The sequence below is a fragment of the Mauremys mutica genome, chromosome 5 (genome assembly GCF_020497125.1).
Source record: "Mauremys mutica isolate MM-2020 ecotype Southern chromosome 5, ASM2049712v1, whole genome shotgun sequence".
In the NCBI taxonomy this organism is placed as follows: domain Eukaryota; kingdom Metazoa; phylum Chordata; order Testudines; family Geoemydidae; genus Mauremys; species Mauremys mutica.
In genome coordinates, this window is record NC_059076.1 from 8,698,872 (window position 1) to 8,720,003 (window position 21,132).

The 21,132-nt window shown below is 44.7% G+C and overlaps 1 protein-coding gene across 13 annotated transcripts in view; it reads left to right on the top strand.

Annotated features, from left to right (window-relative positions):
* The window catches only part of ADGRL3 (adhesion G protein-coupled receptor L3), an 834,374-nt gene that overhangs the window by 655,635 nt on the left and 157,607 nt on the right, over positions 1-21,132 (top strand). The gene's annotated exons all lie outside the window — the stretch shown is intronic.

Consider the following 21,132-nt stretch of genomic DNA (forward strand, 5'->3'; position numbering starts at 1 on the left):
CCTCTTCCCCGTGGAGCAGTCCCTGCTTTGGCTGTGCACATGTATTTTTACTTTAGAAAAGAAAGGTAAAGCTTCTGTGCATATTGGTCACTCAAAAACAACTGAATGTCACATGTGGCTTATCCTCATTAAGGAATAATGCCGTGTGGGGGTAGCCTGTCCCCCTTGGTGTGGCTTAAGCCCACCCCCTTTTTCTCTTCCGGACATTTGCTTTTGCCAATACTTGGAGCAGCTTCTCCCCTCTCCTCTCAAGGTTCGGGACTTGTGTTCCTTTCTGGCACCCGGTGCCTCCACTCAGGGGATTCTCACTAAGCCAGATACCCAGGGGTGGGCTCCCTTGAGAAAGTCAATGCTAATACTGCAAGCTGGCACGGCGTGTATAGTCCAGTCCCCAGGGCCATACAAGTAAATAAACTTAACCCCAGTATAAGGGATTGGGGATTTACTGAGAACAGGAAGATGGGAGCTGAGGAAAGAAAGGGTTACGGTTAACTAATAATTACCAAATGTTTATAACTAAGCCACACCCCCACCTCCTAAATCTCCCAGACTCCTCCAAACCCAGCTCCGTGCCTGGCAACTGGCCAAAGCAGATGGCACAGGTGAGGTGGTGTGCCCTGAGATGGAGTGCAGCTGTCTAGTGCAGCAGGCAATTCAGAAACAACTCCCTCTGTGAAATGTGCCTGCTTAAATTGAGCTGCTCCAAGTATTGGTAAGAGCAAATACCCAGAAGAGAAAAAGAAGGAGGGCTGAAGCCACGCCCTGGGGGAGGGGCTACACCCACTGGCGTTATTCCTTAATAAGGATCACAAGCTAAATATGAGTCAGCAGTGCAACACTGTTGCAAAAAAAAGCAAACATCATTCTGGGATGTATTAGCAGGAATGTTGTAAACAAGACACTGGAAGTAATTCTTCCGCTCCACTCCATGCTGATTAGGCCTCAGTTGGAGTTCTGTGTCCAGTTCCGGGGTCCATATTTCAGGAAAATGTGGAAAAATTGGAGAGATCCCAGAGGAGGGCAACAACAATTATAAAAGGACTAGAAAACATGACAAAAATGGGTTTGTTTAGTCTGGAGAAGAGAAGACTGAGAGGGGACCTGAAAACAGTTTTCAAGTACATAAAAGGTTGTTACAAAGAGGAGGGTGAAACATTGTTCTTGTTAACCTCTGAGAATAGGACAAGAAGCAATGGGCTTAAATTGCAGCAAGGGAGGTTTAGGTTGGACATTAGGAAAAACTTCTGTCAGGGTAGTTAATCACTGGAACAAATTGCATATGGATGTTGTAGAATCTTCGTCATGGGGAGATTTTTCAGAGCAGGTTAGACTAACACCTGTCAGGGACGGTCTAGATAATACTTAGCCTTGCCTTGAGTGCAGGGGACTGGCCAAGGTGACCTCTTGAGGTCCTTTCCAGTCCTACACTTCTATGATTCTATCATTTCTTAATTTTAAAATATTTTTGTCCAACTCTCACAGCACCTATTTGTCATGGAGGATTTGCCACAGGTGAAGTTTCAATTTTTTGGGACACATCCCTGTAAATCCTCCTCATGTAGAGTGTCCATGGACTTTAGTAGGAGTCTGCACAGAGAATATGCCAAATTGTGCCTTGGGAGTTCAGCTAACCTGGAGTTTCCGTATACAACCGCCCCCCCGCCCAATCTTTAGAGTTCTCTTTTAAAGTGGAATAGTTATATTTTACCCTCCTCAGGTAACTCAGAAATAAGGACAGAGTTTTCTTCAAACTTTCCCCCAAATCCACCTGGTGGCTGTGAACAATCTTGGAAAACTTCAGATGAAAGGGGACATTTGTCATAAAGTGATGACCAGTTGCAAGCTGTGGCCCTGACTCTGCAAAGACTTACACGCCAGCTTAACTTTAGGCACTGCTAGTTGTCCTAGTTATTTGTGGATAGAGCACTGGACTGGGCTTCCATTCCTGGCTCTACCACGAGCCTGCTGGGAGACGTTGGGTAAGTCACTCCCTCGCTATGTGCTTCAGTTTCTCCATCTGTAAAATGGGGATGTAAAGAGCTTTGAAATCTACTGATGAAAAGCACTAGGTATTACTATTATTACTCAGAGTCTTTGCAGGATCAGAATGATAGTGCAATTTGTCCTGTTACCTTGACTATAGATCCAGTGAATCTTATAAAGCAGTATGTGCAATGTGAATGAGTTAACTTTGCAATAAGGAACATTTTTTTTATCTCCTGATTTTTATGCGTTTAATTTTGCAGTCTTAATGTTGCAGTAATGCAGGATTTGCCATTATTTATATGTACATTAAAACAAAACACACATTTATGTTTAAGGTCCCCTCTGCACATCTGTGCACCTACAAACCATGACAACTTGTGCTATGATATGCTTTACTTTGCCAGTGCACAGTGGTTCTCAAACTTTTGTACTGGTGACCCCTTTCACATAGCAAGCCCTTGAGTGCGACCCCCCTTTATAAATTAAGAACACTTTTTAATATATTTCACACCATTATAAATGCTGGAGGCAAAGCGGGGTTTGGGGTGGATGCTGACAGCTCATGACCCCCCATGTAATAACCTTGTGACCCCCTGAGGGGTCCCGACCCCCAGTTTGAGAATCCCTGCTCTAGCACCTGGGGTGAGAGTGCTTGGATTTCTATGTTTGTAAAATGTGTATAAAACTGCATTCTTCTTCATTACCCAGTCTGATCCCTTTGGATATGGATATCCTGAGGTGTGTGAGGTGTGTGAGAGTTGTATCTAGCCTTCCCCCTAGCTAACTGTCCTGGTCCACTGATTTGCTTTCATCAGTAAAGAGAAGTAAATGTTTTCCATTCCTCAGTACTCAAGGCTGAGTACTCTTAACGTTTCAGAGAGAGCAGCCAAACCCATTTCTCTTCTTCTTCTTCTTCGCTGTCTTCGAGATTTTGCTGTGTAAAAAAGAAAAACCAAACTCTTATATTTTTTATTTTATTTTTTCCTTTGGCCAATAATGTATAGTGTATTTAACATACTTTTAAAGAAATGTGGGAAGACTTAAGCATATGCTTAACTTTAAGCATGTAAGTATTTCCCTTTAACTCAGTGGGGCTATTCGTGTGTTTAAAGGTTAAGGATTGCCTTCCAAGGTGAATTAAACTAAATTGAATTAATGTTACTTTAATTCTGAATAAGAGCATCCACACAGGATCTTGGTGTTGTTTAACTAATCTACTTTAACCTTGCATATTGAGTTAATTTGGATTAACTATCCTGAGTGTCCCCCTGTAGACAAGCCCTTACATTGTACAAAGCTCTAATAAACCTTCTGAAGAGAACAACCATGGGATGCAGAATGGAATGGATGACCTAATTGTTCTTGTCCATCTCTGATATAGTCTGTACTTTGAATATGTTAACATAAAAGAATGTACCTTGTCACGCCTTTATGTGCTATGTTGCAGAGTGTTTGGCATCAATATAGTCTTCAAACAATACATTTTCCCTTAGAAATTAATGTAATTGTAGTCGCCGAAAAGTGTGGCTGCCATGCACAGGGAAGAGAATATGATCAGTAGAAATTAAAGAGGATTCCAGAAAATTCGCTCTTCCAGCCAATAATTCAGAGAAATCTGTAGGCTGGCCGTGGCAGTTCATTAGACCCTTTGCAGCCCCTGAGTCAATCTTAGGTAATGTCCACGCTGGACCTGGAGGTATAATTTCCAGCTCACCCTAGAAGATTGAACTAGCATGCTAAAAATAGCAGGGAAGCCATGGAGTCATGGGAGGCAGGATGGGCCTAGCCACCCCAAGTATATATCTAGGGTCTCAGACAGGATCATGGCTAACTGTCTTACCACTGTGTCTGCACTTACCCTCGATACACCTGAGTTCTCCATTGCTATTTTTAGCACACTAGCTTGATCAAAGCTAACACAAGTATGTCTGCCGACGTTGATAATTCCACCTCCAGCTCCAGTGTAAACGTACCCTTAGAGTCGAGGGGTGAAATTCTGGCCTCGTTGAAGTCAGTGGGAGTTTTGCCATTGACTTCAGGAGAATCAGGATTCCACCCTTGTAACATGATTTTGTTACAGAGATGAATATTGCCATGAATTGGAACCTTGTAGTTAAGTTTCTGTGCACAGTTTTGAAAATGTACCTTTTACTATTGATCTCTCTAAACAAGGGACAAACGCAATAGGAAGTTGATATGAAGGATGTCCAGTAAATGCAGAGCCAGCAATGAAAATAACTGGTATTTTAGGAGGTTTAATTTGGGATGGATGGATAAATTGATTAGAGTTTTGGTGGTTTCCTCATCATGGAGGACATAAATAAATAATTTTTATAGACCTTTAGTGATGGGTAACTCTGTATAGCCAATACTTGAAGCTGATGCTGGTCTTGAGCAAAGATGTATGTATAATTAAAAAATAAACCATATCAAATATGGATTCAAATATATTGCAGAGTTCTTCAAATAAATGTATCTGCAAATATGTTTGTGAGATTATTAGCCCATCCCTTTAGATCAGGGGTGGGCAAACTACGGCCCGTGGGCCGGATATGGCCCATCAGGGCTTTGGATCCGGCCCGTGGGATTGCCATCCCCATGGCGCCGTGGGCCCTGAGCTGCTCCCAGAAGCAGCCGGCACCATGTCCCTGCTCCCTGCGGGGGAGAGGGCTCTGCATGTTGGCCTTGCCTGTGGGTACCTCCCCCCGCAGCTCCCATTGGCCAGGAACGGGAAACCACAGCCAATGGGAGCTACAGGGGAGGTACCCACAGGCGAGGGCAGCACGTGCAACCCTCTTCCACCCCCCCACTCCAGGGGCCACAGGGACGTAGTGCCGGCTGCTTCGGGGCCCACGCTGCTGCCACCCCGAAGCCGCTCCAGGTAAGCAGGGCCAGGCCGGATCCCGCACCCCAAACCCCTCCTGCACCCCGCACCTCAACGACCTGCCCTGAGCCCCCTGCCGCACTCCTCCTGCACCTCAACCCCCTGCCCTGAGCCCCCGCCACACCCCTCCTGCACCCCTGCCCTGAGCCCCTTCCTGGACACTGCACCCCATCCCACACCCCGCACTCCCTTCTGCACCCCAACCCCTGCCCCAGCCCTACATTCATGGCCCTGCGTGCAATTTCCCCACCCAGATGTGGCCCTTGGACCAAAAAGTTTGCCCACCCCTGCTTTAGATAGTAGTATAGTGAAAACTAATATTGATCTGATAATTTGTTTGAAAAATGTCAAACCCTGTGATCTTTACTGTAAGTAGAGTTTGCTGCTTTGCCTCCTTTCAGAAGTTGATGTGGTAACTGGTCTTTTTTTCTTCTTTCAAAAAGAAGAAAACAAAAATCACAACCCATCCAAATCCTCCACTCTACTGTAGTGGCAACTCAAGGCATCAGCATTGACACAACAAATGTCATAGGTGAATAGACAGCTGCCCACGGATTTGGAAGTCAGAACTGATATAAGAGAAACTGTCACTCAGAATTCTATTGCATAATAATTACATGCAGTGAGAGAGGCCTAATCCACCAAAGGAGACTTACTTGATGGGGATCACTTGTTATCAGGGGAGATAGTTCCATGTAGAAGATAACCATGTACCAGTTGAAGATGAGATGAAAGTTCTGTATGCGGAACAAGGCTGTATTTTTATTACTCCTGCTTGTAAAATGGTCTGAAATCATCTTGTGAACACCGAAAACTTCCAGGACATAATTCATTCTCATTAGCTGATGTTGAACTGTATGTCCACTTCTATTCATCATCATCATCATCATCATCATTGCTATTATTAATTTGTACACTTAGGAGCCCCTGTCATGAATCAGGACCCCATTGTGCTAGGTGCTGTACAGACACGGAACAGAAAGATGATCCATGCCCTCCAAAAGCGTACAATGTAAGAAAACATCCCATAGTTTCTCAAACCCAACCTCTTTATCATTCACTCCTCTTGGCAACCTATTTCAGATGTGCTGCAGAAGGAGTCATCATGATGGAGACTAGAGTAGAGAGTGTGATTCACAGTGAATAATGCACATAATTTGTTCAGAATTCATACTTACTCGGTTTTATGGAGGGTTGTTTCCCACCCCTTTCTTCTTTCATGCTCTGGATTGATTGTGAGCAGCTTGCTTCAAGTATTTGATATTCAATATTTGACATTTGACCTGAGTTCATTGGTTGTGATGGATCTCCTTAGCCGGCTTATGGCATTGTTTCTACTGCGGGGCTGGATGCGTGTAACTCCTCGAGTCAGGAGACTAGGCTGGGAGAGAATCCATCAGGGACAAGAAGCAGATAAGCAGGGCTAGGAAAGCTTAGAAAAAAATAAACCTTTGCCTTTCTTGGCCACAAAATTTATGCGCATGCACAAGGGATAGTCCAATGGCTTAGTGAGCCTAGGACTTGCAAGAGCTGCATTCAGTTCCCTCTTCCCCCACCGGCTTCCTGTGCGATCTTGGGCCAGTCAGTTAAACTTGGATCCTGAAAGTTTTTTAGGCTCCTAACTTCCATTGAGATCAATGGACATTAGGCATCTCGATACCTGAGAGGATCTGGGCCTTACCCTCTGTGCGCCTGAGTTCCCCATCTATACAATCGGGAATGATTATTATCATCCCTGTCTCTCGTGGACGTGGTGACATAAATACACTAAAGGCTACAGGTATTCAGTTACTACAGTAAAGGGGGCCATATAAGCACTTTAGATACGTTAAAAAACAATTGGTCTCCTGCAAGCGCTATTGGCTGTGCGCCGAGTTTGAAATCAGGGTCAATGGGAGCCTTGCTGCATATGCCGAGTAACGGAGCCTGTAGATGTGCTGCCCCAGGAACAGCCAGGGACTGGATTGTGACGCTGAGAGTTTCAATGGGGTCTCTCATTCATCCCCCTTTTGCTCCAGGCTGTATGTGGTCTTGCTCAGCCCTATCCCTGGGGCAAATCACTTCCCAGTTGCGGCTAGCCAGTGCCCTCCCTTGCCTACCTGTGCAGGAGGCAGAATCCTGGCTCGGCTTGGCCTGTTCTCACCTTCCCTGCACGGCTACTGGCAATATGAGTGGTCTGCACAAGGAATTCAGGTAGCACCTGATACCTCCATATTGTGGGTGTGTAGTCAAGGTTTCAATTGCATGTGTGGGCCTGAGATCGGATCCTTGTCTTGCTTGTGTAGTTTGTGCCACAGCTCTGGTGAACAGTGTGCATAGCCTCGACTCTGTATCGTGCCACACAGCGATCCCTTCATGTGTAAAATTAACCACTAGGAGGGAAAATGCTGAAAGGAGAGAGTGTCACCTTAGCCTCCCGCAAGTGCTTTTGCCAGTGAATCCTAACTGCTTTAACATTTATAGAAAGTGAACACAATGGCCAAAGCAAATGGTTTTAATCTGGGTGGGAAAAACCAGCCTTCACAGTATTTGTCTAGGTCTAGCTGAGACATTTTCCTTCTGCAGATGACCAGGATTTGGCCAGCACTCCACTCTTTACTTAGGGTCCATCTGCACAGCAGCAGGGAGGTGGAATTCCCAGCTCGGGTGGATGTACGCACGTTGGCTCCGCTCAGTCTAGCAGCATGGGCAGTGCCTCCAGCTAGCCACCCAAGGCCGTACCCAGGGCTCGGGCAGGATTGTACTCTGGCGACTAGTCTGTGCCACTGTAGCCACACAGGTGTTTTTAGGTGCGAGCTTGAGCAGAGATAATGTGTGTGTATACCAGAGCTGGGAATTACACCACCTATCTGCTGTGCAGACATACTAGGGTGACCAGACGTCCCGATAAAATCAGGACCGTCCCGATATTTAGGTCTTTGTCCCGCGTCCCAACCAATCTTTGGTCGGGACGCAATTTGTCCCAATATTTCGTTCTGCCACAGCACTCACCTTTTTTATTTATTTATTTATTTATTGCTGCTCCGCCGGCAGCACTCAGCTTTTTTTTTAGCTCCGCTGGCGGACCTCCCCGCCATCCCAATGCGTCCCGATATTTTCTCCCTCTCATCTGGTCACCCTAAGACATACCCTCAGCGTGTCTGGAAGAGTCTCCTTCTGTTATTCTAAGTCAGAACCATACTGTTGCCACACCCCAAAACTATAACTGCTTTTCACTCCTGCAAGTGCCATTTTCTTACCCGTTAGAAGCTGGATGAGGCTTTTACCTTTACCTTACCAGCGACGATCGTGGAAGTGTTCTGAAGGTACTACCCATGCAGTAAAGAACACAGGATCTTCCATGAAGCGAATAACTTCATTGCTAAGATTGTGGCCTGTGTACTTTCAGTTCTTGTCATCTGCAGTCTGTGAAGATTGCTATTGTTTTGATCAAAGCGGTCCTTTTAGTTCTGATCCTCAGGTATCACTCTCGTGTGTTTCTCCCTGAAGATATCAGCAGTCTGAATCATTGTAGTAAGCGAAAATGATCAACTTTTCTCAGCGGATCCAAGGCATTAAGTTCACGACTGAGTAAAGGAAGAGGTCTTTTTTGAAAACCTAATATCTCTTGGCAGATAAAAGATATGTCTGGGATTAGTCTGTTGATATCTAAAATGGCTTAATCCTGCCTGTCCCACTTCTTATTGATGCCTGCTTGTGTCTAAACCGAAGAAGAATCTTGCCCCTTCATGACAGAATGTAAATTGAATTATGCCACATTTACTTGTGTACTTGCAGTGCACGTGACAAGAGAGATTTTAACCTCCATTTATAGAGTGAGAAGCAAATTAATGAGGATTCTCAAGTTCCTTATTTGGTCACTTAATTGGCTGTATGACAAAGAGCTCTGTGGTGCGTGTGTGAAACAACTTTTGGAGTCCTCTCGTGATTTGTGCTTTGCTTGACTCCTGATGCTGTTCTATGTGGCCTGTCAGGTTGGATATCCTTGTTAAAGTGGCTGGAATAAATTGGCTAGCAGTGTGCATACAATGCAGTATATTAACTATAGCAACAGGGAGTACTTTTAGCAGCTTTTCAAGAGATCTAGATGTTTGCCCATAAGCATCAAAGCGGCCCAAACTTTCATTTAATATAATTAAAAGGACATCTGAAAGTAGTTTGATTCGCAGCAGGATTTTGTGGTTTGGTAACCTTTGTTAAAACTCTGTGAACTTAATATATTTCACAGCATGAGCAAACTGCACTTGATTTGTGTCAGGAAGAGAGAAAATACCCTGTGTGTTTCTGCTGTGCTGAGCCTATTGTTAGGACAGAGCAAGATCAAAGAAACAGACTTCAGTTTATCTTTGGAGTCTAACCTTCTCTGCATAAATACGGACAAGGAACATGAGTGCATACTTCTGTGACAGGGCAACATCTACACGCAGCATAGAGAGGTAATCTCCAGCTCCTGGAGACATACTCGTGCTAGCTCTCACGCTAAAAACAGCAGTGTAGTCAGGGGCAGCGGCGGCAGGGGCCAGCCCCCCTGAGTACGGACCCACAGGGTTTAGGCAGATTTGTACTAACCTGGGCTGCTGCTTCCCATGCTACTGCTGTGATGCTATTCATTTGAGTGCACTAGCTCAGATGAGCTGGGAATCCCAGACCTAGCTGATAGTGTTTGAGGTAGCCTAAATAACTATAACTAAACTGTACTTGTCATAAGTAGTTAGTTAAGGGTTAAGTTCTACCTGTAAAGGGTTAACCCAGACCTGGTGAAACACCTGACCAAAGGACCAATCAGGGAAGAGAATTTGAAAATCCCAGAGAGCGGGAACTTGGGTCTCTGTGTTCTTTTGTTCTGTGTTCTTAGCCGTCTGAAACTACACCAGCACAGACGCTTAATCAAGTCTGCGCATCTTTCTGAACTAATTTCTTCTATTCAAGCTAGTGAGTATTAGAAGTACTGGGTAATTTCATATAAGAATCCTGTGTCTGCAATTCTGTGTGTTTGTATTGATTATTCGTAATTTTGCCTGTATTGTTTGTACTGAGGAAAAGGGAGAAATTTCTCCAGAGATTAATAAGATTAGACCCTATGAATGTCTATCTTGGATTCATAGAGATTGTGTATTTTTTTCTCTTCTTTCTTTTATTCTTTTAATAAACTCTTTTAAGTTCAGGACTTGGTTAAGTTCCTTACCTGTGGATTCAGGGGAAGGAAGCTAGGCGCCACTCTGTGGAGACAAGGGTTGTCTCCAAGCAGAGAAAGCAGGGAAGGGAGAGGGAAGTGAAAGGAATCTTTCTCCCTCTGTGATTTGATCTGTGCTTCCCCAGGAAAGTCTCTGGAAGGAGGAGGGGGGAACAGAGGGGTGTCTCGATTCACCGAATCAATCGAGTGGTGGCAGCGAAAAGGAAACCTACCCTAAGGGTTAGGGTGGGGGGAGAATACATGCGGGTCCCCATCTTTGAACCCAAAAGCTCAAAGTGGGGGTGAGACCCTATGACATGTACTGTCTGGAGAAATGTCCACAAGTAATTATAGCAAAACTGAAATACGCCCTGTTGTTATCTGGGATATTGGTTGGAGTCGGCCCTTAAATCTGTTGACACTGGGAAAAGTCTCAAGACAAACTGCCATAGATGCTACTGGGAGACGTCGCTTTTATTTGGACAGTTGGAAGACTGCATGTCTCCGATTCCCTGGAAGTTCCCTCAAAGGATGTGGAAAATCTGTCAGAGAAGCACATGTTGCATGCAGGCATTTTCCTCTCTCTCTCTGCAGTTTTGCTTACTTCCCCTAAGTGAGGAGCTACCTGTTGTTTGTATGCTCTCAATTCCCAAATAGACGAACAGCAAATAAATGCAATCCTCAGAAAGCTATTCCACACGGAAGACCTTATGAGACAAAATAGGTCATATGTTATGTATCAGAGGGGTAGCCGTGTTAGTCTGGATCTGTACATGCATCCGACGAAGTGGGTCTTCACCCACGAAAGCTCAGGCTCCAAAACGTCTGTTTTGGAGCATGCTCATATTTAGTCTGGGCTCCAAAATCCATAATTTAAGTATTGAAATAGAAGTGGCCTGGTTATCAGATGTGTTGAGTGCACCAAGCTCACATTAAAGTCAATGGGAGGGTGAGATGTTAGTCTATAAGGTGCCACAGGACTTGTCATATGTTATCTCCTTCTTCCTGGTCAGTTCCTTTCATTTCAGCCCCACAGATGCCTGCTGACCTTAGAACATTCCTTTGCATGTGCTAACTGCAAAGCAAAAAACACAGTCTCCAATTTATAGCCTCCTTCTCTTTCATAAGTCTCCTACTTTTTAGTGATCTCCCATTAAAAGATTATTTGTAGTTCAAAGCCAAGCTTATGAAACTGAGGTGCCTAGAACTAGGCCCCTAAATCCATATTAAGGGCCTCAGCAAGTGTCCTGATTGCATCTCACCCTCCCATTGACTTTAACGTGAGCTTGGAGCACTCAACACATCTGATAACCAGGCCACTTCTATTTCAATACTTAAATTATGGATTTTGCAGCCCAGACTAAATATGAGCATGTTTGTTTTAGTCATTAAGGGCCCATTTAGGCTCTTTGGAAAATCACAGCTTAACATCAGGATATGTTCTCCATTTATTTTTCCCTTGAGAAAGACCATGCTTTTCCTAGACCCAAACTGCAGATCAACGTTGACGCCATCAATCGCCAGTCACATACTATAGCACTAAATGAAGCCCAGTGCTTCATTCGTAGACCCACTTCTCCGATGGGTGTAGAGGATGATGGGAGAAATTAGCTTCTACGTTTTAAGCATTTTTTTAGAAAAACAATTAATCACTCTTCAACCAAACTCAGGCGAAGTGCCAGTGGCGTAGCCAGGTTTTAACAGCAGGGGGAGCAAGCAAACATAAAAAAGGCGCCCCCTTGGCTCCTCCTCCGGCCACGCCCCCCGGCTCCTCCGGCCACGCCCCCCGGCTCCTCCGGCCACGCCGTGCCCCCTCCCCACCTTGGCTGGCTCCTCCGGCCAGACTGCGGCCATGCTGCGTCCCCCCCTAGCCACGTCCCCCCCCCATGGCTGTACAGAGAGGCTGGCAGAGAACGGAGGTACGAGGGGAGGTGAAGGGGAGGGAAAGGCAGGGGCACGGGGTACATGGGAATGGTACACGGGGTATGGAGCTTGGGGACGGGTTACCGGGGATGGGAATGGGCTGGAGTCCCCGGGGCATTCTGTGCAGAGGGGGCTGGAGCTGCCCCCGGGACCAGGAGAGCCTGGGAGGGGCTCGCCACGTGCAGCACCAGCCCAGCTCAGTGCTGGCCCTACCGCTTGCGGGGTGGGGAAAGAAGGCAGCGAGCCCCGCCAGGCACGGTCCGAGCGAGCTGCTTCCGCGCCGGCCTGCCGCAGCCGCCCGCCCCACGGCTCCTTTGACCGTGTTGCTGGCAGTCCTGGCCGGCAGGCGCCGCTTCCGCCCCGCGATCAGCTATCTCCCTCCTGCTGGGAGACACAGCTGATCAGCGGGGGCGGGGCGGAAGCCGGGCAGGCCGTTCAGAGCGGAGCCCGTGAGGCGCCGCTTTTTAAAAAATGTGGAGAGGAGAAGCAGCTGCTTCTGATGCATCCCACTAGCTACGCTACTGCGAAGTGCATGTTATTCCATTTTACCGCATATTACGATGCATTGACAGCCTTGGAGATCAGGCTGGCCTCCCTTTGTGAAATTGTCTCTAGTGCAATATCTATGCTTTGACTAAAGAAAAGCTTTAATCTGGATTTAAAAGAGTAATTTACGAGGAAAGGAGTTGTGTAATAGTGAAGAACCTTATCAGATAGATTTGAAGGCAGCTCCCCGCCGAGAAACAGAATTCAATGACATCATTTAACTAAAATGACATTTCTCTTGTTTAACAATAGCTAAAAGAATAATATGCTTATCTATTTTAGATCTACTGTCCCAGCATAGGCTGATGACTGGTCCAGTTTGACTTGTGACCCTTTTATACAGATTACAATGTTCTCTTCATTTGATATTCCAAAGAGGCCAGACGTTTCCTAAGCTGGTCTATTTCAGTGCAGTCACCTTTCCAGTACCATGTGTCCTTGTGCACCCAGATCCATGCTTTCAGTCTGCCCCCCTTGTGACGGGTCGGATCACAGAACCCCTCTTGGGAGCTGCCACGTGATGTGCCAAGACTACCTCTGTTCCTGCTTGCCCTGCCAGCTCAGGACTCCAGCACCCTGTCTTGCTGAGCCAGGCACTCCCATCTGCTCCAGCAAAGACCCAGGGTCTGAATTACTTGTCTCAAAGCTGCAGGTTTACCTGAAAACAGCTCATAGAAGCGTTCCTGTCTTTAACACTCAGATGCCCAACTCCCAGTGGGGTCCAAACCCCAAATAAATCCGTTTTACCCTGTATAAAACTTACGCAGGGTAAACTCATAAATTGTTCACCCTCTATAACACTGATAGAGAGATATCCACAGCCCTTTGCTCCCCCAGGTATTAATACATACTCTGGGTCAATTAATAAGTAAAAAGTGATTTTATTAAATACAGAAAGTGGGATTTAAGTGGTTCCAAAGTAAGTCACCAAGCAAAATAAAATAAAATGCGCAAATCTCTGTCTAATCAAACTGAATACAGATAATCTCACCCTCAGAGATGCTTCAGTAAGTTTTTCTCAGACTGGACACCTTCCAGGCCTGGGCACAATTCTTTCCCCTGGACCAGCTCTTGTCCCAGCTCAGGTGGTAGCTGGGGGATTCTTCATGATGGCTCCTCTCCTTTGTTCTATTCCACCCCTTTATATATCTTTTGCATAAGGCGGGAATCCTTTGTCCCTCTCTGGGCTCCCCTCCCCCCCTTCTCAATGGAAAGACACCTTGTTAAAGATGGATTCCAGTTCAGGTGACATGTTCACATGTCACTGCAAGACTTCATTGCCCACTTGCCGGCACACAGGTATACAAGAAGACTTACAGTTAAAACAGAGCCATCTACAATCAATTGTCCTGGTTAATGGGAGCCATCAAGTTTCCAAACCACCATTAATTGCCCACACTTTGTATAATTACAATAGGCCCTTAGAGTTATATTTCATATTTCTAGTCCCAGATACAAGAATGATACATTCAGACAAATAGGATGATCACACTCAGTAGATTATAAGCTTTGTAACGATACCTTACAAGAGACCTTTTGCATGAAGCATATTCCAGTTACAGTATATTCACTCATTAGCATATTTTTATAAAACCATATAGACTGCAAAGGCGCACCCTTTATCTATGAAGGCTGTTCTATTCAAGAAGCACAACATATATTCATAGTTAATGGGAGTGCTCCTCCACTGATGGCACTCTTTATGCCCAGACGCAATGATCACACAACTTCCAGCAGAGCTTTCTAGCTGTGTCATTGATCCTAGCTTTTGCTCATTTTATTTGGGGGCCTTGCAAATACTGATGTGTTTTGGTTTGTTTTAAGAAAAGGTATGTTTTTTTTCATCGCGTTTTTCAGAGCAATATAAATGATAATTGGAAATAACACATAATAGGAAATTCATAAGCAAGAGATGAAATTCAATAAAGACAAGTGCAAAGCACTTCCCTTAGGAAGGAAAAAGCAAATGCACAACTACGCCATGGGAAATAACTGGCTAGGCAGTACTGCTGAAAAGGATCTGGGGGTGATAGTGGATCACAAAATGAATATGAGTCAACAATGTGATATAGCTACTAAAAAGGCGAATAGCATTCTGGGGCTTATAAACAGGAGTGTTGTATATAAGACACAAGAGGTAATTGTTCCTCTCTACTCAGCACTGTTGAGGCCTCAGCTGATTAACTGTGTCCGGTTGGGAGCCACACTTTAGGAAAGCTGTGGACTACTTGGAGAAAGCCCAGAGAAGAGCGACAAAAATGGTTTAGATCAAAGGTTTAGAAAACATGACCTCTGAGGAAAGATTTAAAAACTGGGCTTGTTTAGTCTTGAGCAAGTCCCACCTGGCTATTTATCTTTAATCAATGAACACTACAAGAGCATAAATGTTGTGGGTTTGACTCACAGAACATTGTTCTTCTCTCTGAATTCCTTGAAGCATACCCAATTGTTGAGGGGGTTTTCTTTGGAGAAGGAACTTTTCCCATTACCAGTATTTGCCAGATGTTGTTAAACTTGGGCGGGGGGTTCTTCCAGAAATTTGCAAAAGAGCATCAAACTGCAAATCAAAAATGGGTTAATATTTATGTGCATGTTCCTAATAATAATAATAAATAATTAACGACCAGTGTGCCTCACAATAACACCAAGTAGCACCAATCAGATCAGGGCCCCACGATAGGCCCTCAACAAACATGTGGTGGGAGATAATTCCTGCTCTGAAGCACTTACCATTGAAACATACAAGTCAAACAAAAAATGGAAGGGAAAACACACATGAGGTGACTTTCCCAAAGTCAGAAGGTTAGTGTCACAGCCAAGAATAAAACCCAGGCTTCCTGAATCCCTGGCCAGTGGGCCGTGCAGCCACCCACGGAGCAGAGAAACTCACTCTGTTGCTTGTGATCCCTGGAGACAGAGAGAACGTTGTCTCCCATAGCTGCTGTGCTACCACAACGCTCTAAATTCACGATTAATAAACAAAGAAACAAGGGCAAGTGCTGTTTGAGCAGCTGACCGTAATTAAACAACATTGTAAAGCTGATTATTCACCACATTGCTGCAGTGTACTTTCCTCCTTGAGCCAGCGGGCACAAGAAAGCCAAGAGATTCATTATTCTCCCTTGTCTCGCCATTTACTTAAAATAAGTATTGCTGCAAGACAAACCCATCGGCTGTTTCCTGTTTAATTTGGTTTTCATCTGAAGCAGCCCTGCATGCACCTGATTCTGCTGCTGGTGGCCAGAGGAATCTGGACCTGGTTTTGAGCACAGTCATTTCTTCCGAGAGGGTTGTGTCTCTTCGAACAAGGACGGTAGCGTCTGAATGGACACCCTTTCTGGCTGATCGAGTCGGCAGTTGGTCTGCATGCAACAGGAGGGCAGTGAAGATTTAGCTGTGTGTTGTGATGTATCCTCTTCCTCACCTACTTTGGGGTGGTGTGTGCCTTTGGGGTGCACTCCCTGTACTTCCCTGAGGCCCAGGAGTTCAACTGTCTCCTGCACAGAGGTGGGCTAGGAGTTCCTTGTGCCCATCGATTCCCTGGACCATGCCGAGCACAGGGACCAGACAATCTGGGTCTCAATGAGGAGGGGAGCAGAGAGAGAGATTGTGTGCATGTGCACGCCTGTGTGTGTTTTTACACACAAAGTCCCTATGGCCCAACTTGTCCATGAGTGCACTTTGATGAATCATTCTTTGTTTGCAGCGAGTTGTCTGGAGGTAGAGAATAAAATTGTCCTTAGCTGAAATTGGTTTTGTTGTCGGGACATAAGGGGTTAAATTTACCCTGTAAAAGCTGGTAAGCTACAGATATAAATATGGCACTGAGGACCGATTCTGTAGTCCTGACTCGGTCCTTAATGTTAAGCATGTGCTTAAGTGTTTTGCTGACTAAGGGCCTCAGGCCTAAGTGGATGCCTGATCCTGCTGCTGTTTAAGACACTCAGTATATTTATCTAAATAATGACTCAGCACAAACTGGGAAATATTCTCAGGGTTTGTCCCTGGGGGAAGGTACTTGGACCTCTAGAATAACTTAACAAGATCCACACAAAAAAATTAAACAATATGTGGGAATCTTTCCATTGGCTTGTGTGGGATTTGGAGATGGCCGTTACATTGGGGGACTAGTGATATCATCTTGCATTGTAGAGCTGTCAGGACCTATTGAAGGTTGTGTTTGCCTTGTTGCTCCCATTGTGTCCTGTACTGCTGCTAGTTCCTGATTGGTTAATACTGTAATGTGAGTTGTGTGATGTAATCCACGTTCAGCCAAGGAATGTAATTGCTAATAATATGAAAGAGCGTTAGGAAAGTCAAAGTTCTGTGTTTATATATTTTCTAACCATTAGGATCGTAACAAGAGAAGTATATTAAAGCCCCAGTTCCACCGTCCACACTCATGCAAAACTCCCAGGAAGTTAGGACTGCAACACAATTGTTGGTGGGTGTATACAATAGGAAGCTATCTGCATGATGTTTTCAGGTCTACCTTAAACATATGCTCTTTTGCAAGAGAGGCCAGTTTGAAATGTCCTGTAGAATTGGAAGAGTCAAAAGAGGAATTCAGACCTGTTTCCCGTAGAGCCCCTCTGACACTCACCACTTTGGTTTGGACCAAGGTTTTATCATTCACAGATGAGACGATAGGAAGGATGCATCCCTTAGTAGTTGTGTGGGGTTTTTTCAGTTTTTCAGCTGATGGCCTGCTCTCAAGAGGCTAAAGTACATGTTTAAAGAGCTGAGAATTGTAAGAAAGTCACCAGTTTTCTGAGGTCAAGGTTGAAATGCGGTGGTACTGTGAGGCACACAATCTGCTCCCAGACTGCGCTGTAACAGGACTGGGGTGAATGGATTTTACAGCCATTAGTGTTTTCCACTGTCAATTCCCAGTTAAAGGCAGGGATTTTGAGTGTAGAAAAGACATTTGTTTTCAAAATGCAAAGTTTAAAGCTTTGGTGGAATGATAGTAAGACTTATGTGGCACCAATATATATGCAGACTTCTAGATTTAAAACGGAATGACTGTCACTTAGCCAGAAACTCTCACTAGACATTTCTAAAAGGCGAGAAGATAAAAATAAACACACAAGCAAAATGCAATTTTACAGAACATAGCAACTGTCACAAAGGAAATCAACAGGATATGTAAAACCAATCTTTTCGTAATGTATAATTACTGTAAAGCTCCTAATTAGTTGTCTGTTGACAATAATGTATTTTAATATCAATTTGTAATTTATGAAAAGGAAGAATTATGTTTGGATGGATGGATGGATTGATTGATTGTAATCCCAGGACAAAGTAAGGGAATGATGAGTTTGCCCTTGTTTGGGAAAGATTTCTCCTCTAACATTTGTTGTTGTTGTTACTGTATGTATTCCAGCAGTGCCTAGGAGTCACAGACCAGGACTCCCACTGTGTTAGGTGCGGTACAAATTCAGAACAAAGAGTTGGTTCCTGCCCCAAGCAGTTTACAATCTCAGCATAAGAAAAGAGACAAGAGGTGGATACAGAGTGGAGAGCACAAGGAAACGAGACAATCGTCTTGGTCTCTGCATCAGTCACTGTCAGGGGTGACTGCAAGGTTACTGATATTTGCAAAGACACCTGGGCCGCAGCAACTTTCAGTGGCAGTTGTGCACCTGTCTGTCATGGGCATTTTCCAAAATCCCAACCACACGTCTATGAACTTGACCCAACACTACTGAAGTTAACTTCTATGGGAGCAGGAGCAGGCTCTATATTTGTTGCACTTGGCCTCACATAAAAAGATTTGCACCAAAGATAGTTCCCACTATCATAGCTCTCCTCTCTCTGTGTTTACACTCCTGGTGTATTAGTTATCTTATATACACCCCAGGAACCTTGGGTTTACTCAATGCAGTGTTGTGGGCATGTAAAGATTGTGGGGAAGGCTGACTGTAGCTGTGGGAAGAACTGGATGAAACACCCATCTCCCCAGGTTCTGTTTTGAATAAGGACTCAGAAAAGGTATTTGGCCAATCCTGCTAATTTTTATACAGTTCTTATCAGATGAGCTGTATAGACTAGTGCTTAAAAGAGGATGTGGGAGGGAAATTTAAATGGAAAATGTTTAACTCACAGAGTAATAGTAGGGACCAGTGGGAGTTTTGGTTTGTTTATTCATTTAAAGGAGCCTACGGGAGTTAGGAACCCTAATGGGAGTTGGGTGCCACCCTCTTTTAGGCACCTTTGAAAATCCCAGACTTTATCAGGATCATCAGTGTCTCTTGGGATACTCAGCCCCCTCCCCCCCTCCACAAACACACCTACCTTGCACCCATTTTTCATGTTTCAGTCCCTGTGTTGCGGCTCTCAGCCTTCTGGCTGAGGAGGGCTAGGAGTTGAATGTCTGGGTCTGGAGCTTGGCAATGCTCCCCTTCCCCCCGTACCACTGGACACTCACTGTGTTTGGAGGAACATTCTGCTTCTGCAGTTTTCCCTGCCCATCAGGTTTGTCTACACTGCTGCTGGGAGCATGCCTTCCTGACCAGGTAACTAAACTCATCCTAGCTCTGCTCTAAAATGACCATGTGGTTGTTGCCGTGTGGATGGCAATCCAGGCTAGCCACTTGAGTACCATCCTGCCTGACCCACTGGGTACCTGCTCAGGTGGCTACCTGGAGCTGCCACTTATGCCACAGCATCCACACATAAGAACATAATAAGGGCGTTACTGGGTCAGACCAAAGGTCCATCTAGCCCAGTATCCTGTCTACCGACAGTGGCCATTGCCAGGTGCTCCAGATGGAGTGAACCTAACAGGCAATGATCAAGTGATCTCTCTCCTGCCATCCATCTTCATCCTCTGACAAACAGACAGTAGCCATTTTTAGCATGCTAGCTTGAGCAGAGCTAAAGCGAATCTGTCTGTTTGGGGTTGGGAGACTCAACTGCCATGTAGACATACCCTGACTGACCAGGGGGCAAGACAGACGGGGCAGGAATCAAATCTGTATAATCCATGTATGGGCCAAACCTCTGCTGTTAAACTAAAAGCCCAGCCGTTGGATTAGTGCTTAGACTAGCAGTCAGTTGTTCTGTTTACTCATATTTGTTCCATTGTCCTCTTCCTGCAAGCTCTAGCTCAGGAGAAGCTGTTCCTTTAACAGCTGTTTGGTTTCATTTAAACACCTACCTCAGCCCTTGTTCCAAACCCAAACATTTCATTAATGCTTAATCTCCATGGCCTTGCCTGCAATGCTATGCCATAATGAAGTGCTTTGCTCAAAAATGTAGTGCTAGGAAGGTTAGGTTAATGCACTAGACTGGGCGAGGGAGTGCTTCTTTGGGAAAAACAGTGGGCCAAATTCAACCCTGGTGTAACTCCTGTGCAGGCAGTTTTACTGGGTATGTTCAAATCTGATTTAAAGCCCATTGAGGTCTGTGGGAATCTCTCTGTTGATCCTAATTCATCGGTGATATACATGCGCTGGCTTCAGCTATCCGATTTGACTGCTGAGTCCGCAAGAGAGTTTGTGTAATATCCAGTTAATGTACTGTCTTTCACAGATGTGCCCGCACACAAAAATTCAAATACACATGAGAAAAAAAATAGTTTTTTTAAGAGCAGAATGTTTGTAGCAGATGTTGCACTACTACTAATGCAAGTATTTCAGCATGTTTCAAGTTTAGTCAAATATGCATTACTGTCTCACCCAAACCCAGGAGCTAGAGCTGCAGTTAAGACTAATTCTTTCTACCATTCAACTATTTTAAAAAATAAAATCCAACATGATGTTTTAGCAAGGATTTAAAGGGCCCATTAGTAGCGAGCTAGATAAAAGTAATGCAAATTGTGTTTTGCATAATAATGTTGAAGGTGGGTGTGGGGAATCATCATTTTCTGACTGGAGTGCCTAATTACTTTCCTTGAATATGGGATCTTTGCAAGAAAAACACAGCCACGTTGCATAGACATGCAAAGCAAAATGGGCACGCCTTTGATCACTCAAAAATAATAACAGTTCTCTTTGCTCTTTCGGAAGACAAAGCTACTGATGTAAGCTACCAAAATGTATGAAACATTATTCAGATTGGGCTTTAAGATTTAAAAATACTGAAAAAAATACCTATCTCTATGTAGTTTAATGAGTCTTTTTGACTGATAAATTTATCATGTCACTTTAGATGCAGTTGCCAAACTTCCAAAGTTTTTATTATTAGTATTATTATTAGTATTGTTTTATTTAAAAAAATAGTTTAAAAGTCTAGAAGCTAAATTTCTCGTTCGTGAACTCCAGACTGTTGGTGGTGGTAGTCCATCACTGACGATGATGATGTTATTGTCTCAGTTCTCATCTATGGCTACGCATATGACTCTGAAGTCCAAACTCTGATGCACAGAGTTGGCCACACTGGGCATGGGAAGTCCGTATCTATGATGTTGGATGATGCAGCATTGTGGCGCCGTTCACATGCAGCCTGGAGATGATTACGTCGATCCTTCTTATGTTCTGATCTTGTCAGAGACCATCAGCATTGCCTCAATGCTGGTTGTGTTTGCTTGCTCTCTCAAGGACCTTAATATTGGTCACTCTGTCCTGCCAGCGAATGCTCATTATTAAGCAGAGGGAGCACATGTGAAATTTTTTAG